Here is a 26,664-nt window from a genome sequence, read left to right on the forward strand (position 1 = left end):
AAAGCAAGTGCGGGTTAGTTCCCTCAAAAAGTCCTCCACGAAATCAAATTTCGCCCAATACTTCATCCAGGAGTTCTCTTGTCTGTTAAATTGGGTTCAAAATTACAAGACTACGGAGTTGAACATTGGTAGTCATAAACTCAAAATTGGGTGGGCTGTTCAACAACGGTTACAAAATAAAATAAAATACATAATCGTCACGTCATTACAGTATCAGAAGGATCGTATGTCAGTTTTTGCAACTGTATTTCTGCTCGTTTTACATTGTTTTAACTTCATACTAGATGTCAAACAAAGTAATTTAGTAATAAAGTTAAAACAGCTTGAAATGCGGAAAATTTATATCACAAGAACTGAACAATCGTTTCTCATTTTGCGATGTCAAAACACTGTAGCACCTTCATAACCAAAACGCACAGTCAGGATAGCCTTTTGAACAAGGCCTTTGGGCCCTTGTTCAAAAGAAGAAGAGAGCAATCCCAGCAGCCCGAAAAGTACCCATAAATGGTAACTGGTGCACACTGAATCAATCGGAGTCACAAAGTCCTCCTAGTTCACATAACAAATCAAAACCTCTGGGGTTACTGGATCGGCGATTGATCGTGCTCTGGTTCAGATAAAAATTACAATCTGCGGATAAATGGATAGTGTGTGAATTCTTGGCAATAGATGGCACCACTGGAACCCACGAAGCGCACTCCTCTGCCTTAAAATAGGCTTGACAGTATTGACATGTGCAAAAGACAACAACAAAAACAATAATTTTTACAGAAGTGCTTTGGTAAAATTAACAATAAAATACAGATTTATAATATGTGATAGAATCTGATAAATGTCATAAAACTAGATTATTTTCTCATGATCAACATGCCATCGGTAGAATTTGCTTTTCATTTTTTTTTCTTTACTAAATGTGAGACAATAAAAACTAGAATTTACGGTATACCGTTGCCATATGAATGGAAAAAATTACCAAACGAGTGGCTTAAGTACAGTGTATTTTGATTTAAATACCATGATTATGGTTTCTTTCACCAAAAATGTCCTTGCTGTGCCGTACGCCAAAAAAAGGTCTACCTTGAATAACTTTTGATCTAATGAGTGGTTCTTCACATTCTAGGACTCAATCTGCAGGGTTTGAGGGGATGACTACATGCGAGGAGGATAAAAAAATTTTGTTTTTTTAAATTTCCAATGAGCTGCACAATCAGTCTTCCCGATGAACAGACCTAGTGCGTTCTGCAGAAGTGGTATCCACTTTTTCAGGACCACCACAATGGGTGAGATACCGTTGGCCATGTTAATTTGGACGTCTAGTTTCTGCCACACTAGATGGCAGCACCGAGACTCTATTTGGATGCTAAAGTGCACTAGGAATTTAATTTTGCCGGAAATGCCTAGAGCCAATAAGGCACTCCAGGGATCTTTTACATGCCGCATAATCATACGACATGGCCGTTGAGGATTTTCTGCATCCCGAAAATCCGGTGTCTGCATCCCGAAAATCCAGAACCCGCAGACTTGGGCTCAGATGGCCGACGACAAACCAACTGCGCCACCCAACCACTATAGGATAAATAAATACTGTGTGAGAAATAAATTTTAATAAATATTTATCAGTTTTTATTATTTCATTTAATAATAGTCGGAAAAAATTAAATTGTACGGTATACAATTTTTTGCATCATTTTATTTTATATGGTAAAAATCAAAATTTGAACGAAATCAGTTGATTAGTTCTTGACTAATCAAATTTTTGAAAAGTCGTATTTTTTGGTCCACAGTACAAGTGCTGTAATTTCGCCAGAATATTTTTATCCGTGAAAATATCGTCAGATAATAAATTGGGATTACCAGTTGAAATTGAGTTCCATAAGCAAATGCAGAATTCTTTAAACAATTTCTATTCTATAGAAAACAAACCACTAATTTCCAGAAATATTATTTTTGTGCGAATCATCATAAATAAAGCAACTATGAAACTATGAAGAACTATGAAAACAACTATGAAAAACACTTAAAAAGTCGTACTTTTTGGTCCACAGTACAAGTGCTGTAATTTCGCCAGAATTTTTTTATCCGTGTAAATATCGCCAAATAATAAATTGGGATTACCAGTTGAAATTGAGTTCCATAAACAAATGCAGAATTCTTTAATAAATTTCTATTCTATAGAAAACAAACCACTAATTTCCAGAAATATTTTTTTTGTGCGAATCATCATAAATAAAGCAACTATGAAACTATGAAGAACTATGAAAACAACTATGAAAAACACTTAAAAAGTCGTACTTTTTGGTCCACAGTACAAGTGCTGTAATTTCGCCAGAATTTTTTTATCCGTGTAAATAACGTCAAATAATAAATTGGGATTACCAGTTGAAATTGAGTTCTATAAACAAATGCAGAATTCATTAATAAATTTCTATTCTTTAGAAAACAAACCACTAATTTCCTGAAATATTATTTTTGTGCGATTTATCATAAATAAAGCAACTATGAAACTATGAAAAACTATGAAAACAACTATGAAAAACACTTAAAAAGTCGTACTTTTTGGTCCACAGTACAAGTGCTGTAATTTCGCCAGAATTTTTTTTATCCGTGTAAATATCGCCAAATAATAAATTGGGATTACCAGTTGTAATTGAGTTCTATAAACAAATGCAGAATTCTTTAATAAATTTCTATTCTTTAGAAAACAAATCACTAATTTCCAGAAATATTATTTTTGTGCGAATCATCATAAATAAAGCAACTATGAAACTATGAGAAACTATGAAAACAACTATGAAAAATACTTAAAAAGTTGCACTTTTTGGTCCACAGTACAAGTGCTGTAATTTCGCCAGAATTTTTTTATCCGTGTAAATATCTTCAAATAATAAATTGGGATTACCAGTTGAAATTGAGTTCGATAAACAAATGCAGAATTCTTTAATAAATTTCTATTCTTTAGAAAACAAACCACTAATTTCCTGAAATATTATTTTTGTGCAAATCATCATAAATAAAGCAACTATGAAATATTTTTAATGTGTTACATACTCGATGTGTTTTAAAAACAAAGAAAAAGTGCCGTTTATTAAGCAAAATGAATGTACTTCCATTAAAACAGTTTCGCAGAAAAGTTTTTTATTACCAAACATTAACGCAAAAATCTCATTATTTACCAAAATATTTTTTGTTCCTTTTAGAACTAAAATTTCTCAAGGTCACTTGATTTAAAAGGCTGTTACAACATTTGCAGAGTGATAAAAAAAAACACTTTAGCTAACGTAAAACAAATGAAATATTTAAACGAAAATAGCGGAAAGCTAATATTTTGTGTTAAAAATTTATTAAGAATTCTTTTATACGTAAGAGTTTATTAGGGAAGAAACGAAAATATTTGCTTTGTTTTTTTAAAGGAAATAGTTTGCTTTTAACTAAAAGCAAACTATTTAAAAAATTATTCATTAGCTTAACTTTTCATTTGTTTTTAAAATAAAAAGAGGAATTAGAATAGAATTCTACATTACTCTTTTAAGAAAACAAAAAAGATTTTTTACTCACGTGAATTTTATTTCTAGAAAGAAAAAAAGTGCGGTCAAAACTTCCAGAATATGGTAAAATTATCCGTGCTTCTGACTCTATGGGAATACCAGAAAGCTCGGTAATTATTACCAAAATGCTTTGGCAATAACTTTGATAAAATTAACAATTAAAATAATATTATATGGTAAAATTTGGTAAGTGTGTTAAAATTTGGTACTTTTATCATGATATCTTAAAGCATGACATGAAAACCATTTATTTGGTTAAATTCACTATTCAGTTTTTTCAACGAATTAAAATTTTGAAAGCCAGAAATTCCCTAAAACCGTTACCATATGAACGAAAAAAAATTTTTAAAAAATGAATGACTTAAATACCGCATACTTTAGTTTCAACCCATGTTGACATGGCGTTGACGTTACATAATTATGATAATTCTGCGAGAATTCTCATTACCTAACACAGGATTGTTTCATATCAAGTAAATGTTTTTTTAATCTTTTCAAAAATAAAGTAGTAGCTAACGAAAGGAAATATTCATTTCATTAAATGAAATGAAAACTTTTTAATTGGAGCTTTTTTGCCACATAGCATTTGAAAATTCCTTCATTTATGGGTTTTAATACCATAATTGTGGATTTGTTCTAGTTGTGCATAATGACTATGTCATTACCATACAGTACGGAAAATTTATCAAAATTTTTTTCGCTTCCGTAAGTAATGTCTGGTTTGAATAATAAAATAATTATTGCTAAAATACATTGAACTTTAAGGCAATTTCAGTAAATTCAGTTTTTATTTTTTCTGCATGCTTCATAGTAGGTATTATAACTTTGCATAAATTATCTTCTAAATTGAACATGACTATTCTACTTATGCCCAGTGCACTACATTGCAAACGAAATCATAGAAAGCAAAATTATGATCAGATATATGTAGCAACTATTTTGAAAAAAAAAAAAAAAACTTTGCGTATTAAAAAAAAGCAAAATTCTTTATGCAACTAAATTTCAATAACTTTAATGATAATTAATTAATAATAATATAAATAATTTTTTAAGTATACTCGTTAGAACTTAATTATAGGCTAATACTTTTGGTTGTGATATTTGTCATTTCATTTTATCCCTTTATTACTTTTTTGTTGCTTTTTTGTGACCATATTATGGTCATCATATCTTCATTTTTCATATTAATCAAAGAGAAAATAATGTGAACATCACTCTGTACATGATTAACAAAATTAATCCTTTATTAATTTATTTATTCTAAATAACTTTAAATTGGGTGTTAATATTCTTCGTGTGAGTTTTTAAACTGAAAACGATATTTAGATAGTTTTAACCATCATAAAACATTTTCTCTTGCTTCAAAAACAATATTTACTCCCGAAAAAATCGTTTGCTTAAAACTACCTACAAAGCTATAATTTTAAAAAGAATGTTAATGTTATTTAAGTTTTATTTTAGTTTTATTTTATTATTTTAAGGATTCCAACAAAGCTACAGATTTAAAAAAAAAAAAACAGTTATAGTTTTATTTTTCTTCCTTTAATTTCCTTCTTTTCATCAAAAAATTATAGCCTTAAAAATTTCTTTAATGAAAGGAGTTTTACTCTACACGTAAAAGGAATTTCTAAAGAGATAAAATTACTTTTTCCTAACTGAAATTGAATATTGATTAAAAAAAACGAAGAACTAAAACAAAAGATTTAACTTTTAGATTAAAATTAAGATGAAAGATGAAAGAAAAGTTTCTTCCGGAGTTCTTGATTTATTAAACATTTGTTCTTTTCATAATTTTACCGTTTACTACCAATGGCGAAGACAAGATATTGGATTCATCTAAAAAGGGTACTTTAAGTGACGTCAAACCAGAGGAAAACATCAATCAATTGAGATAGGGGCGTGTTCCAAAAATATCTAATTAATCATCATTGCCGACGAAAGTTGAACTGGTGAGAACTCTTTTGTCAGCTAGTTCCCGAAAGAAGAGACTTTTATTTGACATTTCTTCAAAAAATATTCATTTCTTTATTCATGTAATGACTTTTTTTCCCTTCTTTATTATTATAAGAATAATTTTAAATATCATTTATTTTTTTCCCCCCAAAGAACATAAATTTAACTAATAAAAAGATTTTATAAATTTCAAAAAGTTTGTGGACCATTTAAGGTTCAAGATATATGTCGGACCTCTATTTAACGAAGTCTCTTTATCCAGATAATAAGTTCGTTATATGGAAAATTCGCAAAATAGAAAACCACCTTCTAAAATACTAAAGCAACACAAAACAGGTTTTAAATTCATAAGCATTNTATATATATATAATTTTGGCAGACAACTCAACTCCGTAAAGAAGTATACATTTATAATAAAAGTTCCTAATACTTTTAGGGTATCAAATTTTACTAATAATTAATTTGTTAATATAATCATGAAATATAGCACTCCTGCAACAACTTGTTTTGGGTCAGGGATGTTTAGGACGTTAAATCTGCACAATTTCGCAACCAACGGCGCGATTGTGGTAATGTACAATAATGATAATAATATATTATGTGAAATAAATCAATAAAATGTTGATAGATCCAGATAAAGATCTACCTATAAAAAAGTATGAAAAAAACTTGTAAACGAATCTCCTAATAAAAAATAAACTAAAAAAAAGTATGAAAATAAAAAAGTTGAAAATTCACCGTCCAAGCAAGTCAAGAGAAAAATTTATTTGATATGATACATATTCTTTCTAAGAAGACGCTTTCGAACTTTAAATAAATTGTTTTTGCTAGTGTTCCTTTAGTCCCGCGAAGCTACGAGTTTTCGAAAAAAACATTTTTTAGAATATTATGGGACCATGTGATTGCCTTTCATCAACGAAAAAAAATACATCTTTAGGAGATAGTTTCAATTAACAGATTTAATTTACGAACAGTTCAATATATTGAGCAATCTTCGAATAAACTGAATAAATTAAGCTCTATTCGAAAATATGCGTCGAAATTCGACCCACCATTGATATATTTGTCAACGTTTTCGGTGTTAAGGTAAACTAAATTTTTGACACATTTCATCTAATTTTCCCTGTCATATTTTTATTTACTTTATTTGCTAATTTTTTGTTTGTTTATTTAGCGACAACACATATTTTCGCTCACATTTGGAATTCATTTTTGGCTTCGTAGCAAAAATATTTCATTTGCAAAACAAGCACATTTTTAGAGATATATCTGCCCAACTCTTTCAAAAAATTATTATTTTGTCAATGTTACATATTTTTTTACCCGATTACTAAAGTTCTGCACTTAAAAATGTATTTAAGTTATCTCATTACCAAAAATGGTGGCAATTTTACATCAAAACATTTTACAGTAGCCCTGATCAAATTTAGGGTGCTGTCTCTTATAGTATAAAAGGGGTGATAATACTACGTAAAAAGTTTAATAATGGATAAGATCAACGATTTCAACAACCTGTTTTCTAACCATATAATGTTGATTTTTTTTCTACGATTAAATATTGCTAATCACGAAATCAGTCACAAGATCAGGTTTTGTCAGCACAGGTTTCAGGAAGGGGTTGATTCATTTGTTTAATATCTATAAATAAATCCTTTTTAGTTTGAAAAAAGAGCCGTGGTAGCCCAATTGTTAGAGAGTCAAACTCTGGTCTCGAGTGGTCTGGTTTCGATCCTCGGGGTAGATGCGATAATAAGGGTAGATGTATCGAATAGATGCGATATACATGCTCGTAAAGCCTGCGGAATCAAAAGTATTATCATTGGTCTCTGAGCATGCCACGGTTAAAAAGATTTGGAGCAAATTTCTTTCCTTTTTAGATCTGTGTATAGTTATAGGAAGTGGCAACAAGATTGTGTGGTGCTGCCATCTACCAGGAAGGTTCTGAGCTAGGACGTACTTTCATCCTGGTGGTACTCTCTAGTTAAACGAAACTCGCGCCTTCTTGACTTGATTAGCAAGAAGTCAATGGCTGGCGAACTTGGTTTGTCCAAGTGTCATTAGAAAGAAACAACAACACAAATAGTTTTAAAAAATATTTAAAAAGTTTTCTAAAATGATCAAATACTTGAAAAATTTATAAATCAATTGAGTTAGTTTTAGTAATCTCCTTGGAAGACTTTTCTGATTAAGCTGTAGTTGCAGTTGTTTACTTATGTCGCATCAGAGCTGCACAATAAGCTATTGGCGGCTGTTTGGGAAACATCCTTTTGGATGATCCAAAGACATGCTATCGCAATTTTGGTTCTTTGCGGAGATGATGATTCCCCTCTTTGGTAGCACAACGACCTGAGTGCGAAGTCAAGCGCTTTACGGTAGAACAGTTTAATGGGGACCGATACCAGACAGTCTCGGTCTTTTCGTAGCCAGACGAAATTGGTCACTTATTTCAACAGTGATGTTTAACTTAGGTGTTTTACTGGAAGCCGTGTCTTACGATTAGTCCACTGTGGGACACTTTTTTGTTGAACCTTCGCAATAACCGTTTCTGTTTTCATAAAGCTATAAGGAACCTTTCCATTAATGAATGATTTCAAACAATAAATTGGCGAAATTAAAAGACGTGAAAGGAATCACTGAACACGAACTTACTCTATTAATGATAATAATTCATAAAATCGGATGCCTAAAAGTATATAGTGGTAGTCGTATTGTCGTAAAGCTAATATATTATTATAGGTTTCTTGACAACAAACTATAAGAATATAAGCGAAATTGAGTAGATTTTTAGTGGGATCTACTCCTTCACTCAATTCAAAATTAGCACTTTTATACCGTAGGCTAATTTTAAAAAAATCAACTCTTTGCAAATGTTACAGACTTTTGGTAATGCTCCCCTCTACTCAAAATCTTCATCTTTTTAGAACCCGTCTTAAATATTTAGGGTTATTACATTCAACCTACAAGCCAGTAGGCTAATAAGGAAATGTGCGAAGAATTATCAAATCAATCTGAATTTAAATTGAGAGCACTTTATTATTATTATTGTTATTATTTACAAGAAAAGGTACAAACAGACAATAAATAGTTCAGTTACCTGTGATCACATGGTTCATATTCATAACCATAAAAGCTATTAATATTAAATTCACACAAAGAGATTAAAAAAAGACAACACATTAAACTAAAAATGGACTAAAATACAATGCATAACAACATACAATTGGCTAACGGGGTGCTGTTCAATATATGTAAAAATTTGCTGTCACTTCATTTTGTGAAACATACAGGGAGTAATATAAAGTTTAAAGGGAATCTAAATATCGTCAATTGTGAAGAAAAAAATCATTTTAATTTCCGCTTGAAAGCGCCTTTGTTCGGAGCGTTCAGCAAATCAGTGGGAATGTTATTGAAGAATTGAGAAGTTAAATATCTGAAGTCCTAGCAAAATGTATTTTTGTGAGGTATCGGTATTTGTTATATTTCATTATTTTTTCGTGGGTTAATACTTCATATAATACTTTCCTTTTTTGCACTCATTTGGATTCATTTATAGAAGCAGATTTTATGGAAAAAATATGACGAATCAAAAAACTGCTTAAAGATTTGGAATGGATAATAGTCTTTACCATATTTTTGTGAGATATCAGTATTTGTTATATTTCATTAGGTTTTGGTGAGTTAATACTTCATGTAAATATTTTCCTTTTTTGTACTCATTTGGATTCATTTATAGACAGATTTTATAGAAAAAAATATGACGAATCAAAAAATGCTTAAAGATTTGAACTGGTTAATATTCGTTAGCATATTTTTGTTAGATGTCGGTATTTGTTATATTTCATTAGGTTTTCGTGGATTAATACTTCCTATTAATACTTTCTCTTTTTGCACTCATTTGTATTCATTTATGGAGACAGATTTCTATAGAAAAAATATTACGAATCAAAGAAAGGCTTAAAGATTTGAAATGGTTAATATTTTTCACTATTTCTCACCATATTTTTGTAAGATATCGGTATTTGTTATATTTCATTAGGTTTTCGTGGGTTAATACTTCATGGGTTAATACATGCGAAAAAACCTAGAAATAATATTGGACTGCTACAAATGTTTGATTAAACTGTATTTTAAGTGATAAAAATTATAAATTAAAACTCCTTATTTATTCGACACATGGCTAACATGAGATTACCATTTAAGGTTTGAATCAATGCGTAATTCAAAATACTTTATCAACTTAACTTTTTCGATGGATTTGCAAGCGCATGCTAAATTGAAATTAAAAGCAATCTCATGGATAATAAATATATTAATGACGGCTTCTCAAAAAGATTTTTTTTATCAAAAACCACATATGTTGTTTTATCGATGTTCAGATTTAAGATGTTGATCGATCTTGATCTTTGGCTTATTATAATAAACCTTTCGACAATAAGCCTTTACAACTCGGAACTTATTACGGAAATCCTGAAATAAATTACGGTAGCTGAACAATGAATAATATATTTTCTCATAAGCGTAAAGATATCTAGGCAACTATCAATAAGAATAAAAAGTGTCAAGCTAATTATAAAATACTGGAACATGGAAAAAATGGCAGTGGCTGTTCTCATAGTTTCAGCCTGACGAAATAAAATTTTCGATCTTAATTTATATTTAAACTGTAGAATATTTTAAGATTTTACCTTAAATTGCCAGTGTTGTCTCCTCCAAATTATTTCAATTTTCAAACACCCACTTAGGAGCAACTGCGAATAATATCCACACCTATTTGAACAAAATGAAACAATTAGAAGTGAAAAAAAAAGCTTTCCATTATCTTAGCTTGGCAATTTTTCATAAGAAAAAAATTATGATAATTTAAAAGTACAATATCAAATGATTGAGTCAAATATATAAAGATGAATTGTAAAAATTCTTGGAAAATATGAAAATATACACCGAATTTGAAAAACATTAATGCATATTGTTGCACTAAATAAAAGCTTTAAATACTTAAAGCTTACAATGCACACTTGCAGTTACCTTAAAACATGTCAGAAATTTTATTACCATCTTCGTTATGTATGTAACTTAAATGTGTTTTAATTTAGCGATCAATATGAAGATATCTGCGTTGAAACTAAACAATGTCAGTGAAATTCGGAAAACACAATGGTCTAATAACGCTTATAACAAACCATCTCTCAACTGTCATAGAATCTTCTGGATAATTACTTAATTTTTAAACAATGTCACGCAATGCTGTTAACATGTTGCTCGTAGATCATGAAACTTTGCATATTTTCATTTGAGGATATCCTGTTAAACCTTAAATAGTAAATGAAAAAAAAAGCTTAGAATTTCTAAATTTGAAATGGAAAACGATATATTGCGTGATATTAATAGGTAAAATAGATGAATAAGTGTTCTACAGAATTAATCAATAATTTCAGTGACCTATTGAATAACTTATTCAAAACCATATAGATAAAATTAAGCAGCAAAAGTTCTACAGACACAATGTATGTTGTATACTTCTAAAGGCTGGTGATAAATTATAGTAAAATGTTATTAAATTTTATAAAAATTTTTTGCTTAAAGAAAACCAAGCTTGTCATCGTTTGAATAGCTATTAAAATCCTTTTTTCTCTTAAATTTCAGTTAAATATGATTGTTTACCTCTATTTTTGTCTCTACACAGTGACTTAAATAAAAGGTAGATACATTTTAAAAGAGTATAAAAATCGAGACTTATCAACCAATAAAAATAAGCTTCTGTAGACCTATTAAATCCGGCTTTATATAAATTTTAAATACATTTTAAAAATGACTTGAAAAAATATTTTAACCCCAAACTTAACATTATACTTAAACCTAAGTGTCTATATTCAAAGAAAAACAATAATTAGGAAGATTGTGGATGGATTATTACCTTTAACTGTGAAACATGACGCCCGGCTACGCAGTCTGGCTTCTGTTTTTCGCCGTCACTACTTAAAGGCCGTTCTCACTGCTTACAAAAAATTCTTGGAAGCGAATTAGGAGATGCGAGCGACAATCTGATTAACAAGATTTCACGGGTGGGTATAATTAACTAATCAGGTTCTCATTCGCATCAGATAATTTTCTGCATGCAGTGAAAACGACTCCTTACTATTCTGACAATTTGCGACAGTTTGCTCAATCCATGTCAGGAGAATATGAACTGCGCCATATTTTTTTTTTTTCATTTATATCAATGCTTCATCATAACTTGAACTTTTTAAAAAATATTGTCAAATTGGATGATAAAAAATTTACATTGATGTTCTCTCTTAAGATATAAGCCACTCCGGAGTCACCTAAAATCGTGCTTTTGTAAATCAAGTTTATACCTCACATAGAACCGTGGTGGCTCATGGGATAGAGCCCTCGTCTTCCAATGAGCTGAAACGGGTTCGAATCCGAGAGATGGTAGGTCGATTCAAATTCCGCAATCGACTCACACCGACCACATCGCTGCATCATAAAATATCCTCAATGGTAGACGGATCATGGGTTAGAGTCTCCTTGACGTCAGGCTAACCGTGAAAGGAATTCGTTGTTTTCTTCTCCACGTCAGCAGTGGACTGGTCGTTAAGACACGGTTCCCAGCAGATCACCGAAGTCAAGCGTCACTGGCTGCAGTCAGTGTGCGGGTGGGTGACCACTTGGATNAGCAGATCACCGAAGTCAAGCATCACTGGCTGCAGTCAGTGTGTGGGTAGGTGACCACTTGGATCAATCTGCGTAGGGACCGAGGGTGTGCGGTATTGATCCTCGTTAAACTGTTCTACCATAAAGTGCTGGCCTTCGCTTGCAGGTCGTTGGGCTACCGAAGCGGGGATGCCATCCCCTCTGCAGAGGATCAAAACAGTGATGGCATGACTTCGGATCATCCTCAGGGATGTTTCCCAGACAGTTGCCAATAGCACATTTTGCTGCTCTTGGGCGACGCAAATGAACTACAACAGCAACATCTCCGTGGATTAGTGGATTAGTTCCATCAAAAAGTCCTAGCGAAGGCAAATTTCTCTCATTAATTGATCCAGGAGCTCCCTTGTCTTCTGATTCGGGTTCGCAATTACAAGGATACGGAGTTGAACATTGGTAGACGTGAACTCTAAATTAGATTGGCTGTTCCACAACGATTTTAAAATAAAATATCTTACTTAACACGCGGTTTATATATAACTTTTTTTTAATGGTTGAAAAAGTTCAAACCATGTCAAACATCTCGATAACATTTTTGATTGGATCAAAACCTTATAAGTGAAAAGGAAAAAAAATTCTAAAAGTCAGCTAAAAGAGAAATAAATGGACCAAATAAACTCGAAAAAAGGCTCGAGGAATAAAAGCAGTAAGGCAGGAACTTTGAGTTTATAGTTGAGATCTTGGAATTCTTTTAAACAACAAGCCAACAAATAAAACTCTAAAAGGTATGAGATTTCAACTTTTCAAAAGGAAAAAAAATAAGAAAAAAAAGAACTCTGTAAGTTGAATACTTGTTAAGTTGACTGAAACTAACAACCGTGGAACCAATTTTAGTGATTTCGTTTGAGTTTTGATGTAAAAAATAGGAAATATCAAGAGTTCAAGTATTTTGGTAGAAAAGAATTTTTAGATAAGGAATTGAAATGTTTTTGATTTTTAAATCCAGTATGTAAGGGCAATCAAATAGAAGCTATTTTTTTTAAATAATTTTTAAATAGAAAATTAAAAAATATTAATTTTTGTTTAATGAAATGGGAATCATTTTCTTTAAACATATTTTAGTAGTCTACAAATCAGGAAGATAAAAGCATTGCAGAATAGTGTCAATTAAATGATGATCAAATGGAAAGAATGGTTTCTGACCATTTTTCACAAAAATAACCATTGATTACTAACCGTTACACTTTGAGGGTCGTGCTGAAGAAAAACGGTTCTTGTCCGTCATTTTTTCACAAAATCAGTTTTCATGCACATGAACCGTTCTTCCTCTTTGATCTTGAAATAAAACAACAAAAATAGACAAATCAACTATAAATGGTACTTCTTTTTTAAATTATCCTGACTGGTGGAAGTTCTAAGACCGGTTAAATCTTAATAACCTAGACGGTTAGAATAGAAAAGTAAACAAATCTTTTTAATAAATAATCCCAAAATTAAAACGAATTTTAATACTACATACTAGAGACGTGGTGGCTTAGGAGGAAAAACGCTCGCCTTCCAATGAGGTGAATCGGGTTCGAATCCCAGCGATGGTTGGTCGATAAGAAATTCCACACCCAGCTAGCACCGACCACAATGCTGACGTAAAATATTCTCACTGATCATGGGTTAGTGACCCCTTGCCATCAGGCTGAATGAGGGTTTTTCGTGGTTTTCTTCTCCATATAACGCAAATGCGGGTTAGTTCCGTCAAAAAGTACTCCACGAAGATAAATTTCTCCTAAAACTTGATCCAGGAGTTCCCTTGTCTTCTATATTGGGTTCAAAATTACAAGGCTACAGAGTAGAACATTCGTAGTAAACCAGAGTAAACCAAAAATTGACTCGGCTGTTTAACGCCACTTATAAAATGACAGCTCAGAGAGCCGTGGTGGTTCAGGGTATAGAGCGTTCGTCTTCCAATGAGGTGAACCGGGTTCGAATCCCAGCAACGCTTGGTCGATTCAAATTAGGCACCCCGTTCTTACAGACCACAGTGTCACGTAAAATATGCTCAGTGATCATGGGTTAGATTCCCTTTGCATCAGCTGACCGTTAGAGGGTTTAGTGATTTTTCCTCTCCGTGTAACGCAAATACAGGCTAGTTCCATTAAACGGAGGCAAATTTCTCCCAATACTTGATCCAGGAGTTCCCTTGTCTTCTGAATTTGGTTCAAAATTACAAGGTTACGGAGTTGCACGTTTGTGGTCTTAAGCCCAAAATTGGGTCGGCTGTTTGACGATGGTTATAAAACAAAATGAAATAAAATAACAGCTCAGTGCCTTAACTGACCCATCACGAATCGAAATGTGATTTAAAATAAAGATTAAATATTTTTAAGTGTGTGAAAAGATTGTTTTAATTTTTATGTCCTTCAAACTGACAGTAAACAAATGATGAGTTTTTTTTTCACTTTTTATATGAAATCTGCTTTAATTTCACTTATACTTAATAATCTTAATATTATTTGCGATTTAAAATCAATATAAATAAGAGGTAGAATACTTTCACTTATATAACGTCAATTAAATGATAATATATTATTTTAATCATAAATAGAAAAAAAGAAGGCATTTTTATATTAATATTATATGTTATGATTCCAAAATAGTTAACTTTAGGTTATAGTAATGTATCAAATAATGAAAATTAAGGTATCTATGATAAGCAAAACTGAAATGTTACTCGTGTGTTAACAAGAGAAAATAGCAAAACATTCCCACAATTTCCTCTTGCAAACCAAAGGAGTCTTGCGAATTTAATAAATCAGTAGTTTATTCATATTGTTGGAGCCTTGGACATAAATTTAACTTTGATAAACTCAAAATATTTCATCCTGTCCCTTCACTTGATCTTAATGCTCTGAAATCTTGTTTCATTCATATGAGTGACGATTCCCAAGTTAACGAGATGAGTTTCTCACCCTTCTACCCTACAGCACTCAGAAATGCCTTCCTGCCTTGATTCGCTTTCCTCGATTATTACGGGTTTTATAGCTTTTTTTCAACCTTTATTTTATTTTTAATTTTTTTTCAGTAGTTGCAAATAACTTTTTTAAGAACGAGGCCATTTCATTTGTCATCTTACACGTGTTATTAAAACAAATTGTCCTATTGAATAATTAGTCACTAAAATAACAAAGCTGATAAAATAAAAATTGCTTCTAATTTTTAAAAAAAAAATGTTCAACTCTAGAACTTTAGGCTTTATGAGTTTATTAAGTTGTTAAAATAACGTCATATATCTATTACAAACTTAAATAAAATCCAAGTTGTCATTCTTCTAATTTGAAAAAATGAATGACACGTGGTCTAATTCTGCTATGTCACAAAATAATGAATGTTTGGAGATTTTATATTATTATTTAAAACTTCAAATTATTACTTCTTTTCAAAATAAAACAAAAGAAATGTTTACAAAAATTCAAGTTCAAAGGCTAACGAACTTTTTTCACGCGTAGCTCGAACTTATTCCATATGTCCCTGCGAGCTACAAGCAGCTACAGCTCGTAGGGCTATTTCGGTAAATCTAATTAAGGTTATGGATGGCAAACCGTGATTTCTTCACTAAGCTGAAAAAGCAAATGTAAGATTTTTTTTTCGGAAAACCGGTAATTCTATTCGTTGTTATTTCACAGTATGATTTAAAAATGGTACGAACTTAAAAAGTAAACTTCTTAAGTTTGGCTGCAATTGTTTTACAGCATGGTCTGCAACTGATTGAAAATTATGCTGTCTGGAGCCTGCTTTCTATTATTCGCTGTGTTCTGTACTCGGGCTTAAAAATTAAGAAAAATGAAAGAGTCTTAGGGAAAAAAAACTAAATGCGACACATTTGTTGAATAATATGATCACCATACACTTGCTTAGTGTCCATAAGTTAACCATAAGTTTATGTTGTCTTATGGTTAAAGATCATCACCGAATATACACTTGTCAGGTATTCCCAACGTTTGTACTTTTTAAGGTTTAGTGCAATTACCCGGTATTCCCAAAATTGGTGTTTTTTAAGGTTTGCGCGTAACCCTAGGAAAATTCAGACTATTCCGTGACGATTATGGTTCGGAACTTTTGAGCGGTTTTCCTTACGTTGATTTTTTTCCTAATCTTTAACAAAATGCGACACATTTGTTTATTAATATGATCACCATACACTTGCTTAGTGTCCATAAGTTTATGTTGTCTTATGGTTAAAGACCATCGCCCAATATACACTTGCCAGGTATTCCTAACGTTTGTACTTTTTAAGATTAATTGCAATTACCCGGTATTCCCAAAAATGATGTTTTTTAAGGTTTACGCTTAACCCTAAGAAAATTCAGACGATTATGGTTTGGAACTTTAGTGCGGTTTTCCTTACATTGATGTTTTTTCTAATCTTTCAAAACTACCAAGAAAGGAATTATCGGATCAAAGAACTAAAATTAGAATGTAGTTTATGCTTAAAAGCGATATCAGTCATTAAAAAATTTAAATTAATATGCAACTCAGAACTTCAGAAACATCAAAGCAAGCATAGGTTCACGTAGGCAAAAGGAAAAGCAAAATTATTTTCTCTTGTAAAATTAATTTAATTTTCACTACTGCCATAATTCGAGAACGGATTCCGAAACGTGATTCTGCAAATAAATGAGTTTAAGTTGAAGAAAACGTTCGTGTATGAATCAAATGTGAGCTATACAATGAATATAATGAGCGGGAGATTACAAAGTACAAAGAATAAGAATTTGTAACTATGCTAAGATATTTATTCGAAGGTTTAATTAGAAATTATTTTAAAAAGAAAATAGCAGCCATAAAAATAACTAAAAAGTATTTTAATTCACAGAAAGTAAATGTTCTATGTTAATACAACTAAACTTCTAGTTTCAAATTCAATAAGAACATGTATCACTATCTACTTTGTCAATTTTAATAGGTTAATCATAAATATTCCCTTTAATTAAGACGTAAAAATTAATCGTAAAAGTATGGCACATTAATTTCAAGAGCAGACTTCTTAATACACTGGAGTAAAAGATTAAGAGAATTTGCAGTCTTGGTCGATTATCTCTAGAACTACTGAATCGAATTTAATGAAATTTGATATGTACATATATTGATACAATGCGAAACAAATAACCATTCAACACTTGTAATAGGGGAGAGTGGGGTCAATTGTAACATTTTTTACCTAATTATTTTTAACTAACAAAAAATCCAATATATTATTAGTATTAATTGACAGACGAGTAAAGTAGACTATCCTCTACTAGAAAAAAGAAATAAATACCTTATTTTAAATGCTATTATATTAGTTATTTAACAATTTTTGATAGTCGTGCACTTGTTACAATTGTCCCCACTTACAGGGTCAATAGTAACAGTTCATATATTCAACTAAAGCATAGCTACTTATGCATATTATCATAGTTGTGATATATTTTTTTATTGATCAAAATAGTAGTGATATTTTAGGACTTATAAATAAAAAATGNTGGTTTTTGCTTTTGAAATATTACTCAGCATTAACTTATTAATATTACATGTTTTAATTTGTTTGCCATATTTTAAAGTTTTCTTTCATTAGGTTTTAATTGTTTTCAGTTTAAAATTTAAATTATTGGGGAGGGGGGAGATGAAGCACCATATAGGGAGCGTCCGGCATCCCATGAGATCAACAATGAATTGAGTTAGGGGTAAAAATATACTTGAGGGTGCCCCTTGGCAATAATATTCTAATACCAAAAAAAGTACTTACGTAGCGTGAAAATATCTTTTGTGACGCAACTCTTTCAAAAGTACATAAAAATGGTTGTCAGCAGGAGTGTACACGTAGATTTATTAAATACACCTTATGCGCCACCTAGGAACCAAATCTAGAAATTTTTGCTCTTTTACAATCCTACCCTGTTACAATTGACCCCACTCTCCCGTGCATTCGCATGATCGCACGTAGCGCTCGTTGGAGTTGGAAGTTCTAAGAAATGATTGGGGTAAAAATAATACTAATTGGTTAAGAGTTAAATTCCCTTGGAAAGATATAAATATTCATTTTGAAAGTTAGGCACAGTAACTTACTAAAAAACTAAACTCAGTGACGCGACAGCCCATAGAGGGCCAAGGCCTACTGTGCCCATCTCAGTTTTCTTGACCTTGGGCTCTGGGGTGCAAGCATGCTTCCCAAGCATGCTTGGTACTCATTTATCGACCCATTGAAGGGATGAAAGGCTGAGTCAACCTTACCCGGTCCGAGGATCGAACCAGGGACCTGTGGCATGACAGCGCTACCGCTCAGCCACTGGGCGTCACAGTAACTTTCAGAGCCGTTAACAAATGCCTGAGGTAACAATTACATTAATATTAATTCACTAACAATTAATATTTTCCTAAGAAAGATGTGGGGATTAAATCCTGAAAGTATGGCACAATAATTTCAAGAACAAAACTTTAAAAGTGACACATATCATATTAATATTAATTAGTTAATAAAATTTCTTTTACAAAGATTTGAGAATCCATCTTAAAAACGTGGCATAACAGTTCAACAACAGAGTTTTAAAAATGAATGATATAATATTAATATTCATTAGTTAACAATAATATTTCCAAAAGGAAGATGTAAGAATTCTTCCTAAAAGTGTGGAACAATAATTTGAAGAAAAAAAACTTGATGAAATGACTGATAGAACGATATTATTTAGTTAATTAAATATTTCTCTGAGAAAGGTGTGAGACATCATCCTATAAGTAAGGCACAATAAGTTCAGGGACATATATTCAAAAAATGACAACCTTAACAATAATATTAATTAGATAATAATGATATTTCCATAAGAAAGATCTAAGAATTCCTCGTAAAAGTGTGGCAGAATAACTTCAAGAAGGGTGTTTGAAGAATGACAACCTTAACAATAATATTAATTAGTTAACAATATTTCCATAAGAAAGATGTAAGAATTCTTCGCAAAAGTGTGACAGAATAACTTCAAGAAGGGGGTTTGAAAAATGACAATTTTAACAATAATATTAATTAGTTAACAATATTTCCATAAGAAAGATGGAAGAATTCCTGGCAAAAGTGTGACAGAATAACTTCAAGAAGGGGGTTTAAAAAATGACAAAATTAACAATAATATTAATTAGTTAACAATATTTCCTTAAGAAAGATGTAAGAATTCCTCGCAAAAGTGTGACAGAATAACTTCAAGAAGGGGATTTGAAAAATGACAACCTTAAAAATAATATTAATTAGTTAACAATATTTCCATAAAAAGGATGGAAGAATTCCTCGCAAAAGTGTGACAGAATAACTTCAAGAAGGGGGTTTGAAAAATGACAACCTTAACAATAATATTAATTAGTTAACAATATTTCCATAAGAAAGATGTAAGAATTCCTCGCAAAAGTGTGACAGAATAACTTCAAGAAAGGGGTTTGAAAAATAACAACCTAACCAATAATATTAATTAGTTAACAATATTTCCATAAGAAAGATGTAAGAATTCCTCGCAAAAGTGTGACAGAATAACTTCAAGAAGGGATCTGAAAAATGACAACCTTAACAATAATATTAATTAGTTAACAATGATATTTCCAAAAAAAAGATGTAAGAATTCCATGTAAAAGTGTGGCTATATAATTTTGAGGTAACAATAAGTAACAATAAACGGTAGCTTACATTATTTTACCATTTATTTTTATAAACTACTCAATATAATGTAGTTTAGGATTATTTTTTGCATTGCATGCAATTCAAAGAAATGTTTAAAATTTATAGTTAATAATTTTTTTCTAAGAAAAGTTTTGAAAAAACAATAATTTGAGATTAAAATCATTCAATAAATTTCATCGAAATTTTCTGTAAAATTTCCAAATGTCTTGCATAATTAAGAAAAAATGTTAAATTTTTAAACGGTGAAAAGAATTTTGAAACGTTTTTCCCTAATAAAAACAGAATTCTGGTAAAATTATCATATTATGATAATTACATTTATGGTAGAAGAAAACCATAATAGTGATTAGTAAAACCAAAATATACGGTATTTAAACCATTCATTTGATAATTTTTGCGTTCATACGGCAACAGTTTACTGGAAATGCTGATTTTTCCAAATAACAGTTCGTATCACTCCACATGGAGTAAAAAATACAAAACTGAACAGTAAAATTAACTAAATCATGGGCAGCTATTAGGTGTCATGAAAAAATTTCCAAATTTTACCCCATATTGTAAACCATATTTTATAGTTAATTTTATCAAAATCATTACCAAATCGCTTCGGTAAAAAATTACCGAACCTTATGGTGTTCCCATAGAGCCAGAAAGACGACAAATTTTACCATATTTTGATAGTTTTGATACATTTTTTAGTGTATGGATTAAAATGATTTAAAGTATTGGAAAATTTAATCCTTTTATAACTTCGTCCTTGAAAATAATAAATAATCTCAATAAACCTAAGTTATTGCCTAAATAGCCAAATATGAATTGTCTAATTAACCTTAATTATAATAACTTTTATAAAGTAATAATATTATTATTATAATAATAATATCATTATTAATATAATAAATAATCATTAACAATAATCATAAATATTATTAATAAAATATGTTTCTGAAATTTTATTATCATTCATAAAAAACATTAATAAATTTTTAATTTATTTTAAATGAGCATTTCAGCATTTTATATCAATGTTCAACATTAAAATAAACTTTTATACAAACTAGAATTGAATATTTTTTCTAAATTTTATTTGATATGTATTTTTAAAAAAACCTCCAACATCAAGTATTTTTGTAAAATGACAAAAATATGAAATACATTTTGAAATTCATATATTTATGCTAGAAAATGTATAAAAATTAATAGNAATATAATAAATAATCATTAACAATAATCATAAATATTATTAATAAAATATGTTTCTGAAATTTTATTATCATTCATAAAAAACATTAATAAATTTTTAATTTATTTTAAATGAGCATTTCAGCATTTTATATCAATGTTCAACATTAAAATAAGCTTTTATACAAACTATAATTGAATATTTTTTCTAAATTTTATTTGATATGCATTTTCAAAAAAACCTCCAACATCAAGTATTTTTGTAAAAATGACAAAAATGTGAAATACATTTTGAAATTCATATATTTATGCTAGAAAATGTATAAAAATTAATAGCCTACTTCTTTACAAAAAATGTTTTAATCAATTTGAAAAAAAAATTTATTTAACTTTTTAATAACAAAATGCATCAGCAAAAAGAGAAATGCTATTTATTTTAAAGGTGAATTTCACAAATAACATTAAGGTTATTAATTATGTAATAACATCATTAATAAAAGGATAATATTATTAATAATAATATCATTAATTATAATACTATTATTAATAATGATATCATAAGTAATCATTAATTATAATCGTTAGTAAAAACATAATTCATAAATATCATTATCATTCATCAATATCATTAATAAGATTTTAATTAATTTCTTTGAACATTTCAAAATTTTATTTTTATGAGTTCAACATTAAAACAAATTACCTTTTTCAAACTATAGTTTAATATTTTTTCTAAAATTAATTTAAAATTTAATTTAAAAAACTATTAACACTTCAAGTATATTTCGTAAAACAACATAAATATGAAATACATTTTAAATTTCAATACTAGCAAATGAATAAAAATTAATATCCTCTTTCTTTACCAAAAGCGCTTTAAAGAGAAAAAAAGTTTTTTTATTAACTTTTTAATAAAAAAAAATAGCTGAACAAAGCTGTTCATTCTAAAAGTTAATTGCACAAATAACATTAATAATAACAGCATTAATAAGAAAATAATATCATTAACAGTAATAATGTCACTAATAATAATAATAATAACAATATCATTAATATAAATATCATAAATAGTTATAAATAACAATCATGAATCTCATTAATAAAAATATAATTCATAAAAATCATTATTATCCATAGTTATCAATAAGTTTTTCATTAATTTAAATGAGCATTTCAGCATTTTATTTCTTATATTTAGCATTTAATCAAAAGCTTTATACAAATTATAATTTAATACTTTTTTCTAAAACTCATTTAAAATGCAATTTAAAAAAACTCAAACACTCGAGCAGTTTTATATTATAAAACAACAACAATACGAAATGCATTTTAAATGTCAATGCTAGTAAATATGTAAAAAGTAATATCCTCCTTCTTTACCAAAAGCGTTTTAAAGTAAATTCTATTTAACTTTTTAATAACAAAATAGCATAAGTAAAAAGAGAAAAGGTATTTATTCTAAAGGTGATTTCTTAAATAACAGTAATAATAATGTCATTAATAAAATAATAATATCTTTAATAATAAAATCATGAATGATAATTAATAACCATAAGTATTATAAATAATAATAAAATTAATAAATATTAATATCATGCATAATTATCATTTGAGCTTTTTATTTATAGGTTCAACATTAAAATAAAGCATTTATGAAACTATAATTTGATATTTTTCTTAAAATTTATTTAAAATACAATTTAAAAAACCATCAACAACTCAAGTATTTTTGTAAAACAATAAAAATATGAAATATATTTCATTGCTGTAAAACGTGTAAAAATTAATATCCTTTTTCCTTACCCAAAAGCGTTTTAAACTGAAAAAAAATTTCTATTAAACTTTTTAATGACAAAATAACATAAGTAAAAAGAGAAAAGTTATTTATTCAAAAGGTGAATTTTCCAAAAAACAGTAACTATAATGACTTTAAAAACATAAAAATATTTTAAATAATAATATCATAAGGGATAATTAATAATAATCATAAATATTTTTAATAAAAATAAAATCAATAAATGTTAATATCATTTATAATTATCATTTATAATTATCATTAATAAGTTTTTCATTTATTTTAAATGAACGTTTGAGCATTTTATTTATGGATTCAACGCCAAAATAAAACATTTATAAAATTATACTTGAATATTTTTCCTAAAATTCATTTAGAATGCAATTTAAAAAAACCATCAACAACTCAAGTATTTTTGTAAAACAATAAAAATATGAAATACATTTTAAATTTCATTGCTATAAAATGTATAAAAATTAATATCCTCTTTCCTTACTCAAAAGCGTTTTAAACTGAAAAAAAAAATTCTATTTAACTTTTTAATAACAAAATAGCATAAACAAAAGGAGAAAAGCTATTTATTCTAAAGGTGAATTTCTCCGGCAATAAATTACCCCAGGAGTCCCCAGAGGAAAAGTTCCTGTTTCGTGTTGGCAAACGATGATAAGAAGCTTTATTGTCTTGTTTGCTGGGTCACCCCCCTTTTTTTTTTCCTTTTTACTATTTACTATTTTTCTTTATTTCACTTGGGTAATGAAATATTGAAACTTTTATTCGACGCAAGGAGAAAACTGGGGAAGAATAGCAGCTGGGGTACTTCCTTGCGAAGATTGGATTATAGCGGGAGATGACGTAATCAATAGGATGACGTCAGTCCGGGGATGCAATGGAAAGTGAGCCCCAGTTCTACTTGGGGCTGGCTTTACGCTTTTATTTATTTTTTTTCTTCCTTTTTTAAGATGTCCTTTTCGTCCGTAGTTTGAAATCAAGAAAACAAATGTCACTTATGCACTTCACTTCACTTCGAAAATCGCCCTCAAGACAAACTCAAATTGTGAGTTTCTTAAAAAAAAAAGTAGGTAGTAACAGTTGGAACGTTTTGAGAACATAAAAGCTTATTAACATAAAAAAAAAGAGTTTTACAACGTCGCTTTTCTGGGAAAGTATAAAAAAGCTAGTACTTGGAATTCATCTGAGGAAAAGTTTTGCAAATTTCATTTATAGTTAAGAATGTACTAGTTTGGCACTAGGATTCCAAACTAGTACAAGCACTAGTTTTTGAAACAAACACTTAAACAGAAGATACAGAAGCACAGAGCTCTCACTTCAGCCAAAGACGATACACATTCACTAATGAACTCACACTATGCTATCACTAATCAACTCACGTATCACAAGTTTATATGCAGGAGCTTATCCAGATGCTCATGCTGTTGTAATAGGCTACGCTATGGTAAAAATTCTATTGCAGAATTATGTACCTAAATAATTGAAGTGCTGCAGCTTTTTTTAGTATTTAAAACTAACTACTCTCCTTCAGAAGCCGAGCCACTTAATAAGAAAACAATACAAAAATATAAGAAATTAGCAATAGTGGGAAAAACGGGATTCGGTAATTTCAAACTTCACACTAGTTGCTTTTCGACAAAAAATAAATAAATAAATAAATTTGTTTTACCACACTTCGTTCAATGGAAAACAGGTGCAAAGAAAAAATAATCCATGATACATGTAAAAACAGGACACGGTAACTTTGAAATTCAAAACATTGCTTTCCAGCCAAAACATCGCTAACAAACAGATTTAATTTAATGAAAAAACATAAGAAACAATTAGTAGTACAAAGAAAAACAGGTTTCCATAAATCAAACTGAGAGGAGTTTTCGATCGAAAGCATCAATTTCTCAACATAGGAACAAACATAAAAATTCATGACTTAAAATTGAAATCGATATAGATTCCAAGTTTTACTGTCAGAAATAGTTGAAAAAAATGGATTCAATAATATCAAACTTCAAGCCAGTTGTTTTTCGACGAAAAAATCTGTTTAACCACTTGGATAGAATGTCATTCAATGGAAAAGCAGCTCAAGGATAACTTAATCCATGGTGTATATAAAAATAGGACACGGAAATTGTAAAATTCAAGCTAATTGCTTTAAGGCCAAATATTGCCAGCAAAGAGGTGTCATTTTATAGAAGAATGGAGTTTGTTAGAATTATGGAGTTTTAAACAATTAGTAATTTCAAAGAAAAACATGATTCTATAACTCCAGCTGATTGCTTTCAATCGAAAACATCTATTTCTCAACAGAGGAACATACAAAAAAATCCATGGTTCAGGAATAAAAGTTGTTTTAAATTCCAATCAGTTTTTTTTCAATTGGAAACACCGGATTAACCTAATATCATTCAATATCAAAAACAGGATATAAATATGACATTATAGGAATAACTATAAAAACCTATCCGAATTTGGTGCTGAAAAAAATCGAACAAATGCGCGAATGGGGTTCAGAACGAGGATTCGAGTTCCAACATTGACACCAGAATATTATCTCCATTTCCTTCAACACATAAAGTATTTGCAGCGTCCTGCGCACCTCAATGTGTGACCCTGTACGATTGGAACGCGTCACTCTCACTCGCGTATAGATGGCCACACTATAAAGCTGCTTACCACAAAAAAGTCTAGTATTTCTCGTCTCTTACGATAGGTGAAACCACTAGATAAACTAATTAAGGCACACACGACGCTTCATTTGTTGTAACACAACTCAATCGCAACCGAACTCCAATGCCCATTACCTAACTAAAAGCCTAGCTAAAAAGTTAAATTTCTTTCTTGCGATTTTGAAATCATACTGGTTGTAAAGGGTTAAAAAACGGTATAGTTTTTTATTCGTGGGTATTTAATCATATAGCTGTAAACGGTTTCGAAACCGTAAAATTAAGAAAATTTTCTTTACTGTAAACTTTATTTTTAATTGAATGGACAGACTGCTCGACGTTATTTTACCGTAGTTTTAGAATGAAAATCCTAACAGCGAACCAAATGTGTGTTGCTTTTTATCGTAAATCATTATTATTCTCTAATAGCATAATTCCTTTTGGTGATAAGTTATGATGAAAGGTGATAAATGCAGAATTTTCTCCTATCCCATTCCATATAAAATATTCATAAATCAACCAGAGCTCAGAGTGTTTCAATAAAAGTTGAGTACTAAAAGTCGATAAAAACATCATAAAACAGGTCCAGCTTTTCTGGAATATGAATTACGATGCAGAAGCTAACTACCTTAAGATTCTCATGTACTGCTTGTTAGATTGTACAAGTGTTAGGTATAAAAGTTACACAAGGAACTTGTCTTTTTTCTCTAGCTTGTTGGATAGTCATTAGCCTTATCCAGTCAACTATATTCCACAAACTATGAAACTTTCTGACTTGCTTTTCCTAAAATAATGACGGCGCAGTGAGCCAAAAATACTTCCCTTAATTTTATATTATGATCAGATTTTTACACATAAACAATATTTTTCGGAGCTCTTTCCATGGAAGATGAAAAATAGAAAAACACAGTTTAAGTAATTTACTCTTGAGGCAGAGCTACAATTTCAAACTCTCTATTGGTGATCAATCATTTATGTTTTAAATCCTTTATGTCCATAGACGATCATGCTTAAATAACTCTGCGAGCCACAGTGGCTCAAGGGATAGAGCGTTCGCCTCCCAATGAGGTTATTTTTTTTTCACAGTTAGTAAAAAATACAAAAATGAAGTAAATTTTACAGAATAAATTATATTTTTATGCCATGTTCTTAGGTATCATGATAAAATTACCA

At 29.8% G+C, this 26,664-nt stretch overlaps 1 protein-coding gene across 1 annotated transcript in view; it reads right to left on the reverse strand.

The window, feature by feature from the left end:
• Positions 1-26,664, reverse strand: part of LOC122268286 (acetylcholinesterase-like) — a 123,813-nt gene that overhangs the window by 68,630 nt on the left and 28,519 nt on the right. Inside the window, exon 2 of the mRNA XM_071176965.1 lies at positions 10,184-10,265. The gene's annotated coding sequence lies outside the window, so the exon portion shown is untranslated. The remainder of the gene's footprint in view (positions 1-10,183; positions 10,266-26,664) is intronic.

This window comes from Parasteatoda tepidariorum, chromosome 2 (genome assembly GCF_043381705.1).
Source record: "Parasteatoda tepidariorum isolate YZ-2023 chromosome 2, CAS_Ptep_4.0, whole genome shotgun sequence".
NCBI classification, from domain to species: domain Eukaryota; kingdom Metazoa; phylum Arthropoda; class Arachnida; order Araneae; family Theridiidae; genus Parasteatoda; species Parasteatoda tepidariorum.